The sequence below is a fragment of the Mesoplodon densirostris genome, chromosome 15 (assembly GCF_025265405.1).
Source record: "Mesoplodon densirostris isolate mMesDen1 chromosome 15, mMesDen1 primary haplotype, whole genome shotgun sequence".
NCBI classification, from domain to species: Eukaryota; Metazoa; Chordata; class Mammalia; order Artiodactyla; family Ziphiidae; genus Mesoplodon; species Mesoplodon densirostris.
The window spans coordinates 49,447,456-49,460,622 of record NC_082675.1 but is presented as its reverse complement, the minus strand read 5'-3'; the positions used below and the strand labels follow the sequence as shown (position 1 = coordinate 49,460,622).

The 13,167-nt window shown below is 36.2% G+C and overlaps 1 protein-coding gene across 6 annotated transcripts in view; it reads left to right on the top strand.

Moving 5' to 3' along the window:
• The window catches only part of NOL4 (nucleolar protein 4), a 406,054-nt gene that overhangs the window by 229,602 nt on the left and 163,285 nt on the right, over positions 1 to 13,167 (top strand). The gene's annotated exons all lie outside the window — the stretch shown is intronic.

Below are 13,167 nucleotides of genomic sequence, written 5' to 3'. Positions count from 1 at the left end.
GACCTGTGGACTTCAGTCAGTAACTTACTTCATGTACATAGGAGAAATGTGTCAGTTTTCCAGATGAAACATATAGATTAAATAACTCCTTGAACAAACAATTTATCATAAACTATATTATACAAAAGACAGAAATGTGTTTCAGATATATTATCTAAATTTCTAGATTCTTTATATCAGAATAAATTACAATCTTCCCCATTCCCAATGGATTTATTCTTTAAAAAATTAAGCTATATTTCTGTCATTTTGAAATAATTCATGCTGATGATTTGCTCTATAATTTTTGAAGGTATGCTTTTGAACGCATGAGGATTTTTTATAACGTATACATTTTGACTCCCTTCCCTGCTCGCACTTCTAAGTTAGAGCTGTAGAATTGGTCTTTTGAAATAGATCCTGAAAGCAAAATGTCTTAATCTGGATTAATTTCTGAATTTGCTAAAGCACTATGCTTTCTAAATTAGCTCTATTTAAATCCGATTGCTTGCCTGACGGTGTGTTGTTTTATCCTCTTTTAAGTAAGTTACTGGACATTATCAGACTCTTAAGCACTTCTGCCTGAGGAAGGCTGTTACAACTTTTGAAGTGGTAAATGCACAGTACTCTCTTTGGTGGTTTAAAGCCAGATCACACAAACACAGGTGATTTTATATTCACTAACATGATCTGAATCACCATGTTACATTTTACAGAACAAAATAACCCTTAAGTTTCCCTGCCCTCCACATAACCCTGTCTTTATAAAACTTAATCACAAAATGTCCTTTTAATGCTATATATCTGCAGAAATTTTTTCTAAAATCATCCAGTGGTTTGCTCTTCTCTTCTTTCCCTCCTTGTTCAATATTGCCATAGGAACTATGCTCATTAAAACACATTCTTCCATACATTAGACAGAATGAAGTTACTTTCCTACCTCTTTCAAAACGGGGCTATAAAAAGCACAGATTGATTGAGCTGTGAAGAGTAAGATGGGAAGTGGACCCGGGGGAGAAGGAGGCACCTCTGAGGAAGGTTTAATGGTTCGGTTAAAGAACAGCTTCCATAGCTGACTGAGAAGTAGCCAGAGAGACAAAAGACAAATCAGAAGGGCATAGTGTAGGAAAGCTAAGCAAAGTCCATCTTTCAAGAAAGAGAGCGGTCAGCTTTGATAGACACTGCTAAGAAATCAAATCAGATGAAATAGAAAATAATTGAATTTGTAAGAATAGTTGTGGCAGCATGTTGGGACCAGAATCCAGAGGGAATTTTTTCAAAAAGGATATATTAAATACCTGTCACACTTACAGCAATGGGCAGATAGTAGAGACAACTCAAAGACGAAGAGTCTTTATTCATATGGCTCTTAATACAGTCATGGTAAAGAGAGTACATACATTACCAAGTGCAATCTCGTACTGCTCACCGCACAACAGTCCAAAAAGTTGAGGTGTTGGGGTAAGGAATAGCAACTTTGTTCAGAAAGCCAGCAGACTAAGAAGATGGTGGATTAGCGTCCCAAAGAACCATCTTATCAAAGTTAGAATTCAGGCTTCTTTTGTACTAAAAGGGGAGGGTGTGTGGTTTGTCGGTGCAGACTTCTTACTGTGGGAATCCTTTGTTCTTGTAGCTGTCCAGGCAGGTCTGGTCATAAATGTTATTCTCTGTTCTGCAACTTTTTATCTCTATATGAATGGAAAAGTGTTATACCTTTAAATGTCAGAGCCTTGAGAATGGGCTATCCTGTATATTTCAGGCTGTAGGCAACATTTTTAACTTGTAGCAGAAACAATAGAACACGAAGGTTAAAGTAAAATAAACAGATCCAGTATGGAGTCAGATTTGTTCTTCCCTATTACACATATACATAGAAAAGTTTCTTAGCAAAAAAGTAGGCAAATATCTATTCCTGTGTTAAAACATGGAGAGTTCTGAATAAGAATATACTGTTTCTATTGAAGTAATGAAGAGGGCTTCCTTCAGGAAGTGAGTCTTGTACTTTGAAGGAATTGTAAGACTGCCATTTTTCAGAAGGATTCTCTTATTAGACACTGTGAAGGACCTGGAATGGAGACAGCAAGGGTGAGTGGCCTCCTAGACTAGGAAACTACTGTCCATTCCGAGATAGGTATGACTTCATAACATGGTATATGAGGAAAAACCCAATATCATTATGCAAGGTAGACTATTTGCCACCAATTAATTTATTCACCAACTATTTATCGAGGAACTCCTACATGCAAGGCACTGTTAGAGGAAGCAAAAATATAAAAATGAGCAAAGCAGGGTCCCTGACTCTCAAAAACTTATAGTCTATCAGGAAAGAGAAGCAAACTTGTAATTATAATCTGATTCCATAAGTAATATGTTGGGCATATGGCAGGGTGACATGAGAGAGCAGAGGACCCATAGGACCTATGGGACCCATGGTCCCATAGGACCATGATGAATCTTAAGGAAGACTTTATAGAGATTGATGCCAGGGATAAATGTGAAGGGCAAGAAGTGATTCAGAAGGGGAGGATTATTTATGGTAGAGCATGTTTCGAGGCCTAGAACAGTGAGAGAGTACTCTGAGCATGGAGATTGGCAAGGAGCTTAGCATGGCCACAGTGGAGAACGTGTGGAGGAATGGAGAATAAAGAGGCTCTATCAAGAAGGCTTTGTAGGCCAGTTTAAGGACTTTGGATTGTATCCTATAGGTGGTGTTTAGCATGATAAGGTTATGGTCAGCTTGAAATTTTAGAAGGATTATTCTGGCAACATTGTAGTGGATGAATACAATAGGGACTAGGAAAAAAAGACAGAAAATGGTTAGAGAGTTATTGTGGCAGTCCAGGAAAATTATAATGCAGAGGCATAGTAAAAAAAAGTATAATGAACATGATACTTTTGTTCTTTTGACACTGTGTCTGCAGGACTACCATATACAGCTCCATAGGTTGTATATTGCCAAACTCTTGGGAATGTCTTTCACATAGATTACCATATGAATGGCCTCTTTACCTCGGTACATTCCATTAGGATGTAAATTCTATGAGTATGAGAATGATGTCTACCTTGCTCACTGCTTTATGTCTAGCACATGGCCTAATATCTGGTACATAGTAGTTTCTCAAATATTTTGGAGAAATAAAGTTTTACTGAATGTGGAAAGTGAAGCAGAGAACATTTTAGTATGACTCCAGGATTTAGGATCTGGTTTCCTGAGTGGATGGTGATTACATTTACTAAGATTCAAAATGAGAAACATTTGAAGGAAGTTGATTTGATATATAAAGTTAATGGTATTTTGCAGTATCCATTAGAGATGTTTAATAGGTATTGGGGACATATGTTTCAGCTTAGAAGAAACATCCAGGTTGGAGAGAGAGACATTTGAAAGATTTCAGAGGAGTGCTGCTAGAAGCTGTTGTGGTTGATAAGATCACCTCGGAATTACATAGACTAAGGAGAGAGGAGCTCAAAATATATCATCCTGCAGAATGTAAACCCATCAGGAACAAGAGGCATAGAAGGAGTTTGTAGGGGAAAAAGAACCCCAAAAGAAAATGAAGGCAGCCAGATAAGAATAGGGGATATTTTAGAAGCCAAAATACAGGGCACTTCAAGATTGATGTAAGTGGTTAAATGGAGTAATCCTTAGGTGAAGTGACATAGGTCTAAACTTGGAGGATGTTTAGGAGAATTAAGGCTTAGAGTATGGTTCAAAACCCATGGCAGAGGAAGAATTAGCAGAGTTAGTGGGAAATTGGATTGATGTTAGTTGTAGAGGCTGGGTAGGAAAGCTGAATCATTTTTATTGTGAAGGAGACTGTATCTGGAATTTTGCTCCAGGAATTCTTCTTGCAGTCCAACTCTAAATGCAGAGTGCCGCAAGGCTGTCAGGTGACCTTCATGTAAAGGTTTAGCAAACTCATCTGTTCAGTGCTACCTTTTCAAGTCCTTAGGAATGTTTCATCAATTCTGTGCAAATTTATAAAGTGACACTATTACCAATTCTTTCTTCCAATATTTTTGAGGCTAGCCTCTGTTTTACCTTGGAGGAATATAAAAGCCTAATTATGTAGTATCTCTGAGAAACTTAGATTCCAGTGAGTTTAATATTGACCTATTTCACAATTTTATTATGAAGAATATCAAGCAAAAATGATTATAAAGCATTTTAAAAACTTAACAGTGAATAGAAATGCTTAAAAAGGATAGCTGAACTGGACTAGGCCCTTTACAAATTGCTTATTATTATGCAAAGTCACTTACTGGACAAGCTGGGAATCATATTAACCAATCTAAAGAAGAAATCTATTGCATGAAAAGAGTTTAGGAGTTATTTATTTGCTACTTGCTGATGGCCACATTTTTAAAGGACAACTGGTAACATTAGAGCCCAGAAGAAAGTGGAAATGTTGATTAAGAGCTTGGAAAATAAGACTCAGGAGGAAGCATTAAGGGACTAGTTATATGAAAAAAGAAAGGCCAAGAAAACCCAAATCTGGGTATAGATATGTTCAAAATTATTAATAGATGAGAACAGAAACAAACCTAGAGCCCTAATGGAGGGAAATACATAACTTAAAAACATGTATCATAGATTTGTTTTTCTTTTTGGTTTTCTCTTTTTCTCTTAGTATCTGTGACCCAGCTGCATTTTACTTAATATGGTAAAATATTCTGAATCAATCCCTGAAAGAATAATCTTTCAAGTAGTAACTACAGTAAGAAGGTAATTATTGTTTGAGGGTTAATGTGTCACTGTAGTTGCTACATATTAAGTTTTTGGCTTAGTTCCCAGGACCCTTCGATCTTCACTTCACTTAAAAATATGTTTTTCCTCAATGTGGCCCATGTGACATTATTTTCAATCTTTCCTTTAAATTTTTATCAAAATGGATATTACCATTCAAATTAAAGTTTATAAAATATTTCTCACAATTACCATTAATAATTGCTATGTGATTTTATTTAGATATGATGAATGGAAGCAGTTGATTTTTTCAAAATATCTCTTTGAAATATTTAGGTGTAATGAGATTGCCTTTGAAACATAGGAATGGTGGATTAACTTTTGGAATAATATTATTTTGGTCTTTGTCATGTAGCTATTCCAGCTTATTATTGTTTTAACTTGATGATTTTCAATTTCTGGCTTCTTGGTGTTGTGTAGATATTTTTGGCCCAGATGTGGTTCAGGTAGAAACAACAATATATATCAACAAATGTGCCTAATATGTGCTAGGCATTAGCCTGGGTGCTAGAAGGGCAAAGAAAAAAAAAAAAGGTCTCCATCATTAAGAACTCACATTTTAGCCAGACAGATAGACACATAAATAAATAGGTGTATTATAACATGGAAATTAATTTGTATGTGAGAATGCCTTCTAGGCCTATTAGCCATGCCTTGGAAAGTTCTCAGGTTAATTCGTAGCAGTTAAGTAGGAGATAGTCACCTGGTGAAGGGGAGAAGGGAATTCTTAATGAGCAGAGCATTAAGTTAGTGTCTAGAAATGTTGAGGGTGGAAGTGGTGAGAGATGAGTCTGGAGAAGTAGTTCAGGTATAAGATTAGGGTAGGCTATGAATGCCCTTTTATTGCTTGAACTTCACTTTGTAGTTTACAGGGAATCACTTTAGGATGTTAGATAGGAATATAGCATGGTCTGATTGTGTTTTGGGATTCATCATTGTGGCATCTTTGTTACAAGATGGCTTTAAGTGGCATAAAAAGGGAGGAGGCTGTAAACAGAGCATGAGGTCCTGCCTAAGTGAGGTGGTAGTAGGGATGAAGATGAAAGCAGAGATTTAAGAAATATTTAGGGCCTCCCTGGTGGCGCAAGTGGTTGAGAGTCCGCCTGCCGATGCAGGGGATACGGGTTCGTGCCCCGGTCTGGGAGGATCCCATATGCCGCGGAGCGGCTGGGCCCGTGAGCCATGGCCGCTGAGCCTGCGCGTCCGGAGCCTGCGCGTCCGGAGCCTGTGCTCCGCAACGGGGGAGGCCACAACAGTGAGAGGCCCGCATACCGCAAAAAAAAAAAAAAAAAAAGAAATATTTAGAATGTTAAATGGACAGAATTGCATGTGAAAGAAACTAACAGCCACAGGATAAAGGGATGATGACACTGGGATGCCATATCAACTCTAATAATGATGAACACTTCTGTAATGCTTTCATATTTTTAACTTAAACCAATTCATTGTATCTGATAAGGAGAGAATGTGTAAACACCAGTCTCAATGAAACATAAGGGCATAGAATCTAGTGGATGTTATACTATTTAACTGAAATTAACTATATATCAATAGTTACTTAAGTGGTAGAGCTTAGTATTGAACCCAGATCATCTGAAACCCATGTGCTTTTCACTACACCCACACTGGCTGATGCTGTGTAAGACCAGTTATGTTTATGGACACATATGGAGGCTGTGACGGGCAAACAATTCAGAGAGGCAGAGATCTAGTACAATTAGCAGATAGTTACTTGATAAATGGCAAATACTTGCTGTGACATTTCTTATACGAATATATATTTTTTGCTCTTCTTTATGAATTATTTTACAAAATGAAAATAATATACCAGATGCCTCTGTTGAAAACCTAAGCAAGTCTACAAAATATCCATTTATTGTTTTAGTGCATGAATGTAAAAACAAATGGGTAGGAGCTGAGTTAGAGTGGGTCTTTAAAAAGCCCCAGGGTAGGGCTTCCCTGGTGGTGCAGTGGTTGAGAGTCCGCCTGCCGATTCAGGGGATACGGGTTCGTGCCCCGGTCCGGGAGGATCCCGCTTGCCGCGGAGCGGCTGGGGCCGTGAGCCATGGCTGCTGGGCCTGCGTGTCCGGGGCCTGTGCTCTGCCGCAATGGGAGAGGCCACAGCAGTGAGAGGCCCGTGTACCATAAAATAAATAAATAAATAAAAGCCCCAGGGTAAATTTTAAGCTTAAGTTTTATTAGCTACCAATTTAAAATAGTATTCATGTAATATATATATGTATATATGCACATACATATATACCTATGTATTTACATATGTGTTATATAGATAGAGAAAGTGTATAAAACACACACATATAGTGTATTCTAATTTTACAGGTTGCCTGGACTTCAGTTCTGCTAGTTATTGGACATATTTTTCCTTCTGTTCTTAGTACATTTTTTAAATCAAAAGATATACAAGAATGATATAGTATAAATTGGTTTTATACTATCTATCCTATTTGCAATCTAAATTTAAAAGTATATAATGCTTTTGTGAAAAAATGCTTGCTTTGCTCATAGACTGTAAAATTATTTACACTATAGAAAAATTCAATCTTTAAAATCAGGAACCACTTCATTTTGCATTTGAAGAAATTGAGATGAACCCAACTGACTCCTACCACCCAAATCAGTGTCCTTTTGAATTCTTATGCTGTCATGCTTACTGTTATATATGCTTATATTCTTTATAAGTTATTACAGAAAAACAGATGGTAGAACTACCATTTCTGAGTGCCTGCTATGCGTGTTTCAGTCCATGTTAGATCATTTCACATTTGTTATCTCAGGAGAATGGAGAAGGCAAAGGACTTTTATAATTTATATCCTGAAGTATGCAAAGTGAAGTTGATTTTAATTTCCCATACGCAGCAAAATATCAATTTTGGGTTCCTTTCTAAACATGTAAGAGTTCAGTTGGGTCAATACAAAATCTCAACTGATCCTTCAGCCTTCAATTCCATACATTCATAAATAATCTGGTTAGAATGATAGGTTGTATCTTTAACCAAAGTACAAAAAAAAAAAAAGAAAATGGACCACTTGTTACCTTTGTGTTTATTTGACAGTTCATCAATAGCTCAAAAAGAAATAAGAGTTTTATTTTGTATATTTTTGTGTTCAGTGTTTTTTGAGGCTTCTGGAGGATATTTTCTTATTTTGTTTTATCAGTATATGTGTGTTTGTCTGTTTTGCTTATGTTCTATCAGTTGGAATAATATCAAATAGTTAAAAACATAATTTTGTCTGTAGGTGTCTTGAGAGAATGGTAGAGGAACCCTAGACAAAGAAATGTAGTTGAAATACCCTGCAGTGATTTATACATGTCTCTAAATAATGGATATTAACAGCATTCCTTGAAACACTTGATGTTGACCCAAATTTGGGGAAAGAATAAAAGAAGAAAAATTAATGCCAGAGACAGAGAGCAGTACATTCTAATTTGTCTCAATTTAATAGCTTATGATTTTCATTAATATTAAATATTTGATGAGTCTTAAAGTATACCCCCTAAGAGCAACTATCTGTAGCCTCATTATTAGTATTTTTAAAATATTTTTGTAATGGAGATCCTGGAGTTAGCTGGGGTCAAGAGGGTAACTCAGATAACAGAGTTAAAAAGAAGAGAATTAAGTCATTAACTTGGTCCCAAAGAATAATAATGACAGGTAACATTCACTGAGTTCTTACTATTTTCCAGGTACTCTTCTAAGAACTAACTCATGTAATCCTTATAACAACACAATGGAATTAGGCTCAGTTATCATTACCATGTTTTCACATATGGAAAGACTAAGACCCAAAGAATTTATAAATATGGCTATACTAAGAATTTCTGTAATTCGGATTTAAACCCCAAATCATTTGGCTCACATTTCAACCACTACAGTGTAAGTTGAGGTCATAGGGTAGGGTCTGAAAATGAGCAAAAGCAAATTTGACTTAATGCTGAGACCTCTAGCTGCTGTTTTATGATTCACAGTTGTTCCCTGATTGGGAAGCAATACTGCAGCTCTGTGACTTTGAGCGTCTATACTTTTTAAGCCTGGATACTTTATCAGTAAAATGCAGATAATAATACTTAACCTGTAGGCAATTGTGAAGATTAAATAAGGCTGTGTTCATTTTTCACATAAATGCACAGTAAACGGAATTGCTGTGGTGATTGTTTTTGACTACAGAATTTGAGGCTTAGCTAAATCTTGCAAAAATGTTCTCAATTCATAAGTATTTATTTGGGGAGTTGAATATCCATTTTTAATAGCCTACTAATTACTTAACTCAGATTGATGATTTGAAGAAGCATATTTATTTCGACTAGTGTGTACTACTTTCCTTTTCTTCCTCTTTTTGTCTCCTTTTCCTTATTTTGTTTTAGTTACACTTATTTTCCAGGAATCTAGAATATATAATACATTCCCAGAGGTATTTTACAGGCATTTATTCTATGACCCATTTCTGGGAATTTATAACATGTACTCATAGAAATAGATCCTAGGATATCTTGGAACTGCTGCTTATTAAAATCTTTCCTGACTCTGTTGGAGTTTGTCCAATTCAAATGTCACCTTCCTTCATAACACCTTCCTTGATTACCTAAACCAGGAAAAAAAATCTCTTCTTTTTTCAACTTTTAGAAGGTTGATCCATGAAGAATGAGAACGAGGTGGTGGGTGATGGATTGTGTGGTCATACACTAAAGTGATTTACATCATGAGGCTTGCTCCCTACAAAACGTTTGTTGAAGGGAAATGATACGGTGATGTGGGAATATATTGTATTGATCTTATTCTACCCACTTTCTCACAGTAGCAGTTTCCTCACATTGTATCTTGGCTTCCTTGAACTCCCCACTGTGCAACTGACTCTGGTCTTAATATGAATTAATGGAATATGAATATGTCCTATTCCAGGTAATATGTATACAGTCTTATCTCTCTGGGCCAGAGATTCTCATTTGAATATTTCACAGTAAACCGTGACTCAAATGGATATGACACCAAAAGCACAAACAACAAAATCAAAAATCAATAAATGGGGCTACATCAAACCTAAAAGCTACTAAAGCTACTAAAAGAAAGAAGTAGGAGTCATCCACACAGTGTCAGCAGGAGATCAGATAGGAAATTGGCAGCCAACAGACCAGAGCCTTTCTCTATCGGCTGAAAGAAGAGAGAACAGGGAGGAGGGGTAGAGATGAAGCTGACAGAGAGCCAGAAAACACAGAGAACCTGGCCTGTCCAACCCCATGTACGAGAGGGAGGCAATGGATCATTTTCAAGGTGGATCATTTGGGGAGTTGGAGAAGGGAAGAAGCCATTGACTTGGGTGTCCCTAGAGGCCTTCCAGAGGGCCGTTTCAGTTGAGTGGTGAGAACAAAGGCAGATCTCAGAGAACTGAGGCCTGAGTCAATATATGGTTTCCTTATAAAAAGGGTTCATCGGATTTGTATGATTTTAAAAATTATATTTGGTTAAAGTAATAGTATGATTATAAAAATGAAATATAAGTTTAAATTAATATTTCAACATACTGCCTTAACATTGGCTTTTCAACTGAATTCAACAAATTCAGATTTGAGCACCAATTACATACTAAGCACTAAGATTGCTGAAATGAAAAAGACATAGGTCTTCTCTCCAGGGGCATCAAGAAAAGAGGAGAGACAAACACCTTACTATATGATAGTCTGCTAAGTACAGTCATTTAAGATTGAAAATAAGTCACATGTGTAAGTGGATGATTCATTTTCTTGAGAGGAGAGGTAGGAGTGGAAGATTGGGCTGGTCAGGAAAGATTTTCCTGGGAACATCCTATTTCGCCTGAGTGTTAAAAGGAAAATAGTTTTCATCCAGAAAAGGGAAGAAAAGTGATTCAGAATTTTGCAGTTGACTAAACTGTGAGGGCTTGGACAGATTACTTAATCTTGCTTTAATTCAATTTTACTTGCCCATAAAATGAGAGAATAATCCTTACTGCTTGGAATTCTTCATTTAGACATATATATTTACTGTTTTCTATAGGTAAAACTTTGAGTTAAATGCTAGGGATATGGGAAATGTGATGAACACCAAATGAAAGAAGTAAACTGGAAAATGTGATGAACACCAAATGAAAAAAAGAAACTGGAAATGTTTCTTTTGTCCTAAGACAAAAGAAAAAGGAACTATTGTTATTTTTATTATGATTGTAAATGAATGAAACCATGCAGTAGGTTAAGCAGCTAAAGTAACAAGAAAGGATTTTTCAGCAAGGAGGAAAATGTTATTCCATTTGCATTTTAGAGAACCAAATAGATAGTACGCTCTTCTAATTCACTAAGGTATTTTAAATGGTCAAAGTGCTAGATTTGCAAAAGGGATGAAGTAAATAAACTTTATTTCATCCATCAAACAAACATGTCTTGAGGGTCTACTATGAGTCAGGTACCATGCTGGACTCTGAGGATGCAGAAATGAATAAAATGTGGTCTCTTTTCTAAAAAGCCTAGACCATGAATGAGACAGTTACATCAATAGATAATTATCTAGAATAAAACACGTGGAATAACAAAAATATTCACTGGGCAGCATATTCACATGAAAGAGTTTCAGAACACTGGAAAACATCAACAAAAGTCAAAAGAGAATCATATACTTTAACACTTGTCCTCAAGAAGTTCCTCAGAAGGGTGGATTCAGAACTAAATTGTTAAGTGCCAAAACCAAAATGTAAAATAAAATTGTGTCTGTACCTCTTGCAAAAATATTATTATGCAAGGATACAAAGAATGAGCATGAATGAGTTTTCCTGGGGATATTATTTGCTTCCAAAATATTTCCCACAAGTAAGATAAACACAGTTAAACATGTCTATGTTAGGGAGGAATGATCCCAGCCCAGGTTTTTACCTTAAGTATGATGCATGATTATTTTAGACATTAACTTTTGTAAATTTTACGCAGTAACTTTAGTCACTTATTCATGGAAGTTTCATTAATCTACAGTGATTCAAAGTCATGTTTTGACTTCCTTTAATGGATGAGAAGGTAAATGGGGACTTAATTTTTATGTGTTAGAAGTTTTTATTTAACACTTCTTTGGATGCTTATATTTATTTTTAATTTTTTTTGAATTTTAGAATTTTATTTATTTTTTTATACCGCAGGTTCTTATTACTTATCCATTTTATACATATTAGGGTATGTGTGTCAATCCCAATCTCCCAATTCATCACACCACCCACCCACCCCACCACTTTCCCCCCTTGATGTCCATACGTTTGTTCTCTACAACTGTGTCTCTATTTCTGCCCTGCAAACCAGTTCATCTGTTCCATTTTTCTAGGTTCCACATATCTGCATTAATATACGATATTTGCTTTTCTCTTTCTGACTTTCTTCACTCTGTATGACAGTCTCGTGCATGTGTTTTGTTGGATTATGGTTTTCTCTGGGTATACGTCCAGAGGTTGGATTGCTGGGTCATATGGTAATTCTATTTTTAGTTTTTTAAGGAACCTCCATACAGTTCTCCTTAGTGGCTGTATCAATTTACATTCCCACCATCAGTGCAAGACAGTTCCCATTTCTACACACCCTCTCCAGCATTTATTATTTGTAGATTTTCTTATGATGCCCATTCTAACTGGTGTGAGGTGATACCCCATTGTAGTTTTGATTTGCATTTCTCTAATAATTAGTGATGTTGAGCAGCTTTTCATGTGCTTCTTGGCCATCTGTATGTCTTCTTTGGAGAAATATCTATTTAGGTCTTCTGCCCATTTTTGGATTGGGTTATTTATTTCTTTAATATTGAGCTGCATGAGCGGTTTATATATTTTGGCGATTAATCCTTTGTCAGTTGCTTCATTTGCAAATATTTTCTCCCATTCTGAGGGTTGTCTTTTCGTCTTGTTTGTAGTTTGCTTTGCAAAAGCTTTTAAGTTTCATTAGGTCCCATTTGTTTATTTTTGTTTTTATTACCATTATTCTAGGATGTGGATCAAAAAAGACCTTGCTTTGATTTATGTCAAAGAGTGTTCTTCCTGTGTTTTCCTCTAAGAGTATTATAGTGTCTGGCCTTACATTTAGGTCTCTAACCATTTTGAATTTATTTTTGTCTATGGTGTTAGGGAGTTTTCTAATTTGATTCTTTTACATGTAGCTGTCCAGTTTTCCCAGCACCACTTATTGAAGAGACTGTCTTTTCTCCATTATATATCCTTGCCTCCTTGTCATAGATTAGTTGACCATGGGTGTGTAGGTTTATCTCTGGCCTTTCTATCCTGTTCCATTGATCTATATTTCTGTTTTTGTGCCTGTACCATATTGCCTTGATTACTGTAGCTTGGTAGTAAGGTCTGAAATCAGGGAGTCTGATTCCTCCAGCTCCATTTTTTTCCCTCAAGACTGCTTTGGCTATTCGGGGTCTTTTGTGTCTCCATACAAATTTTAA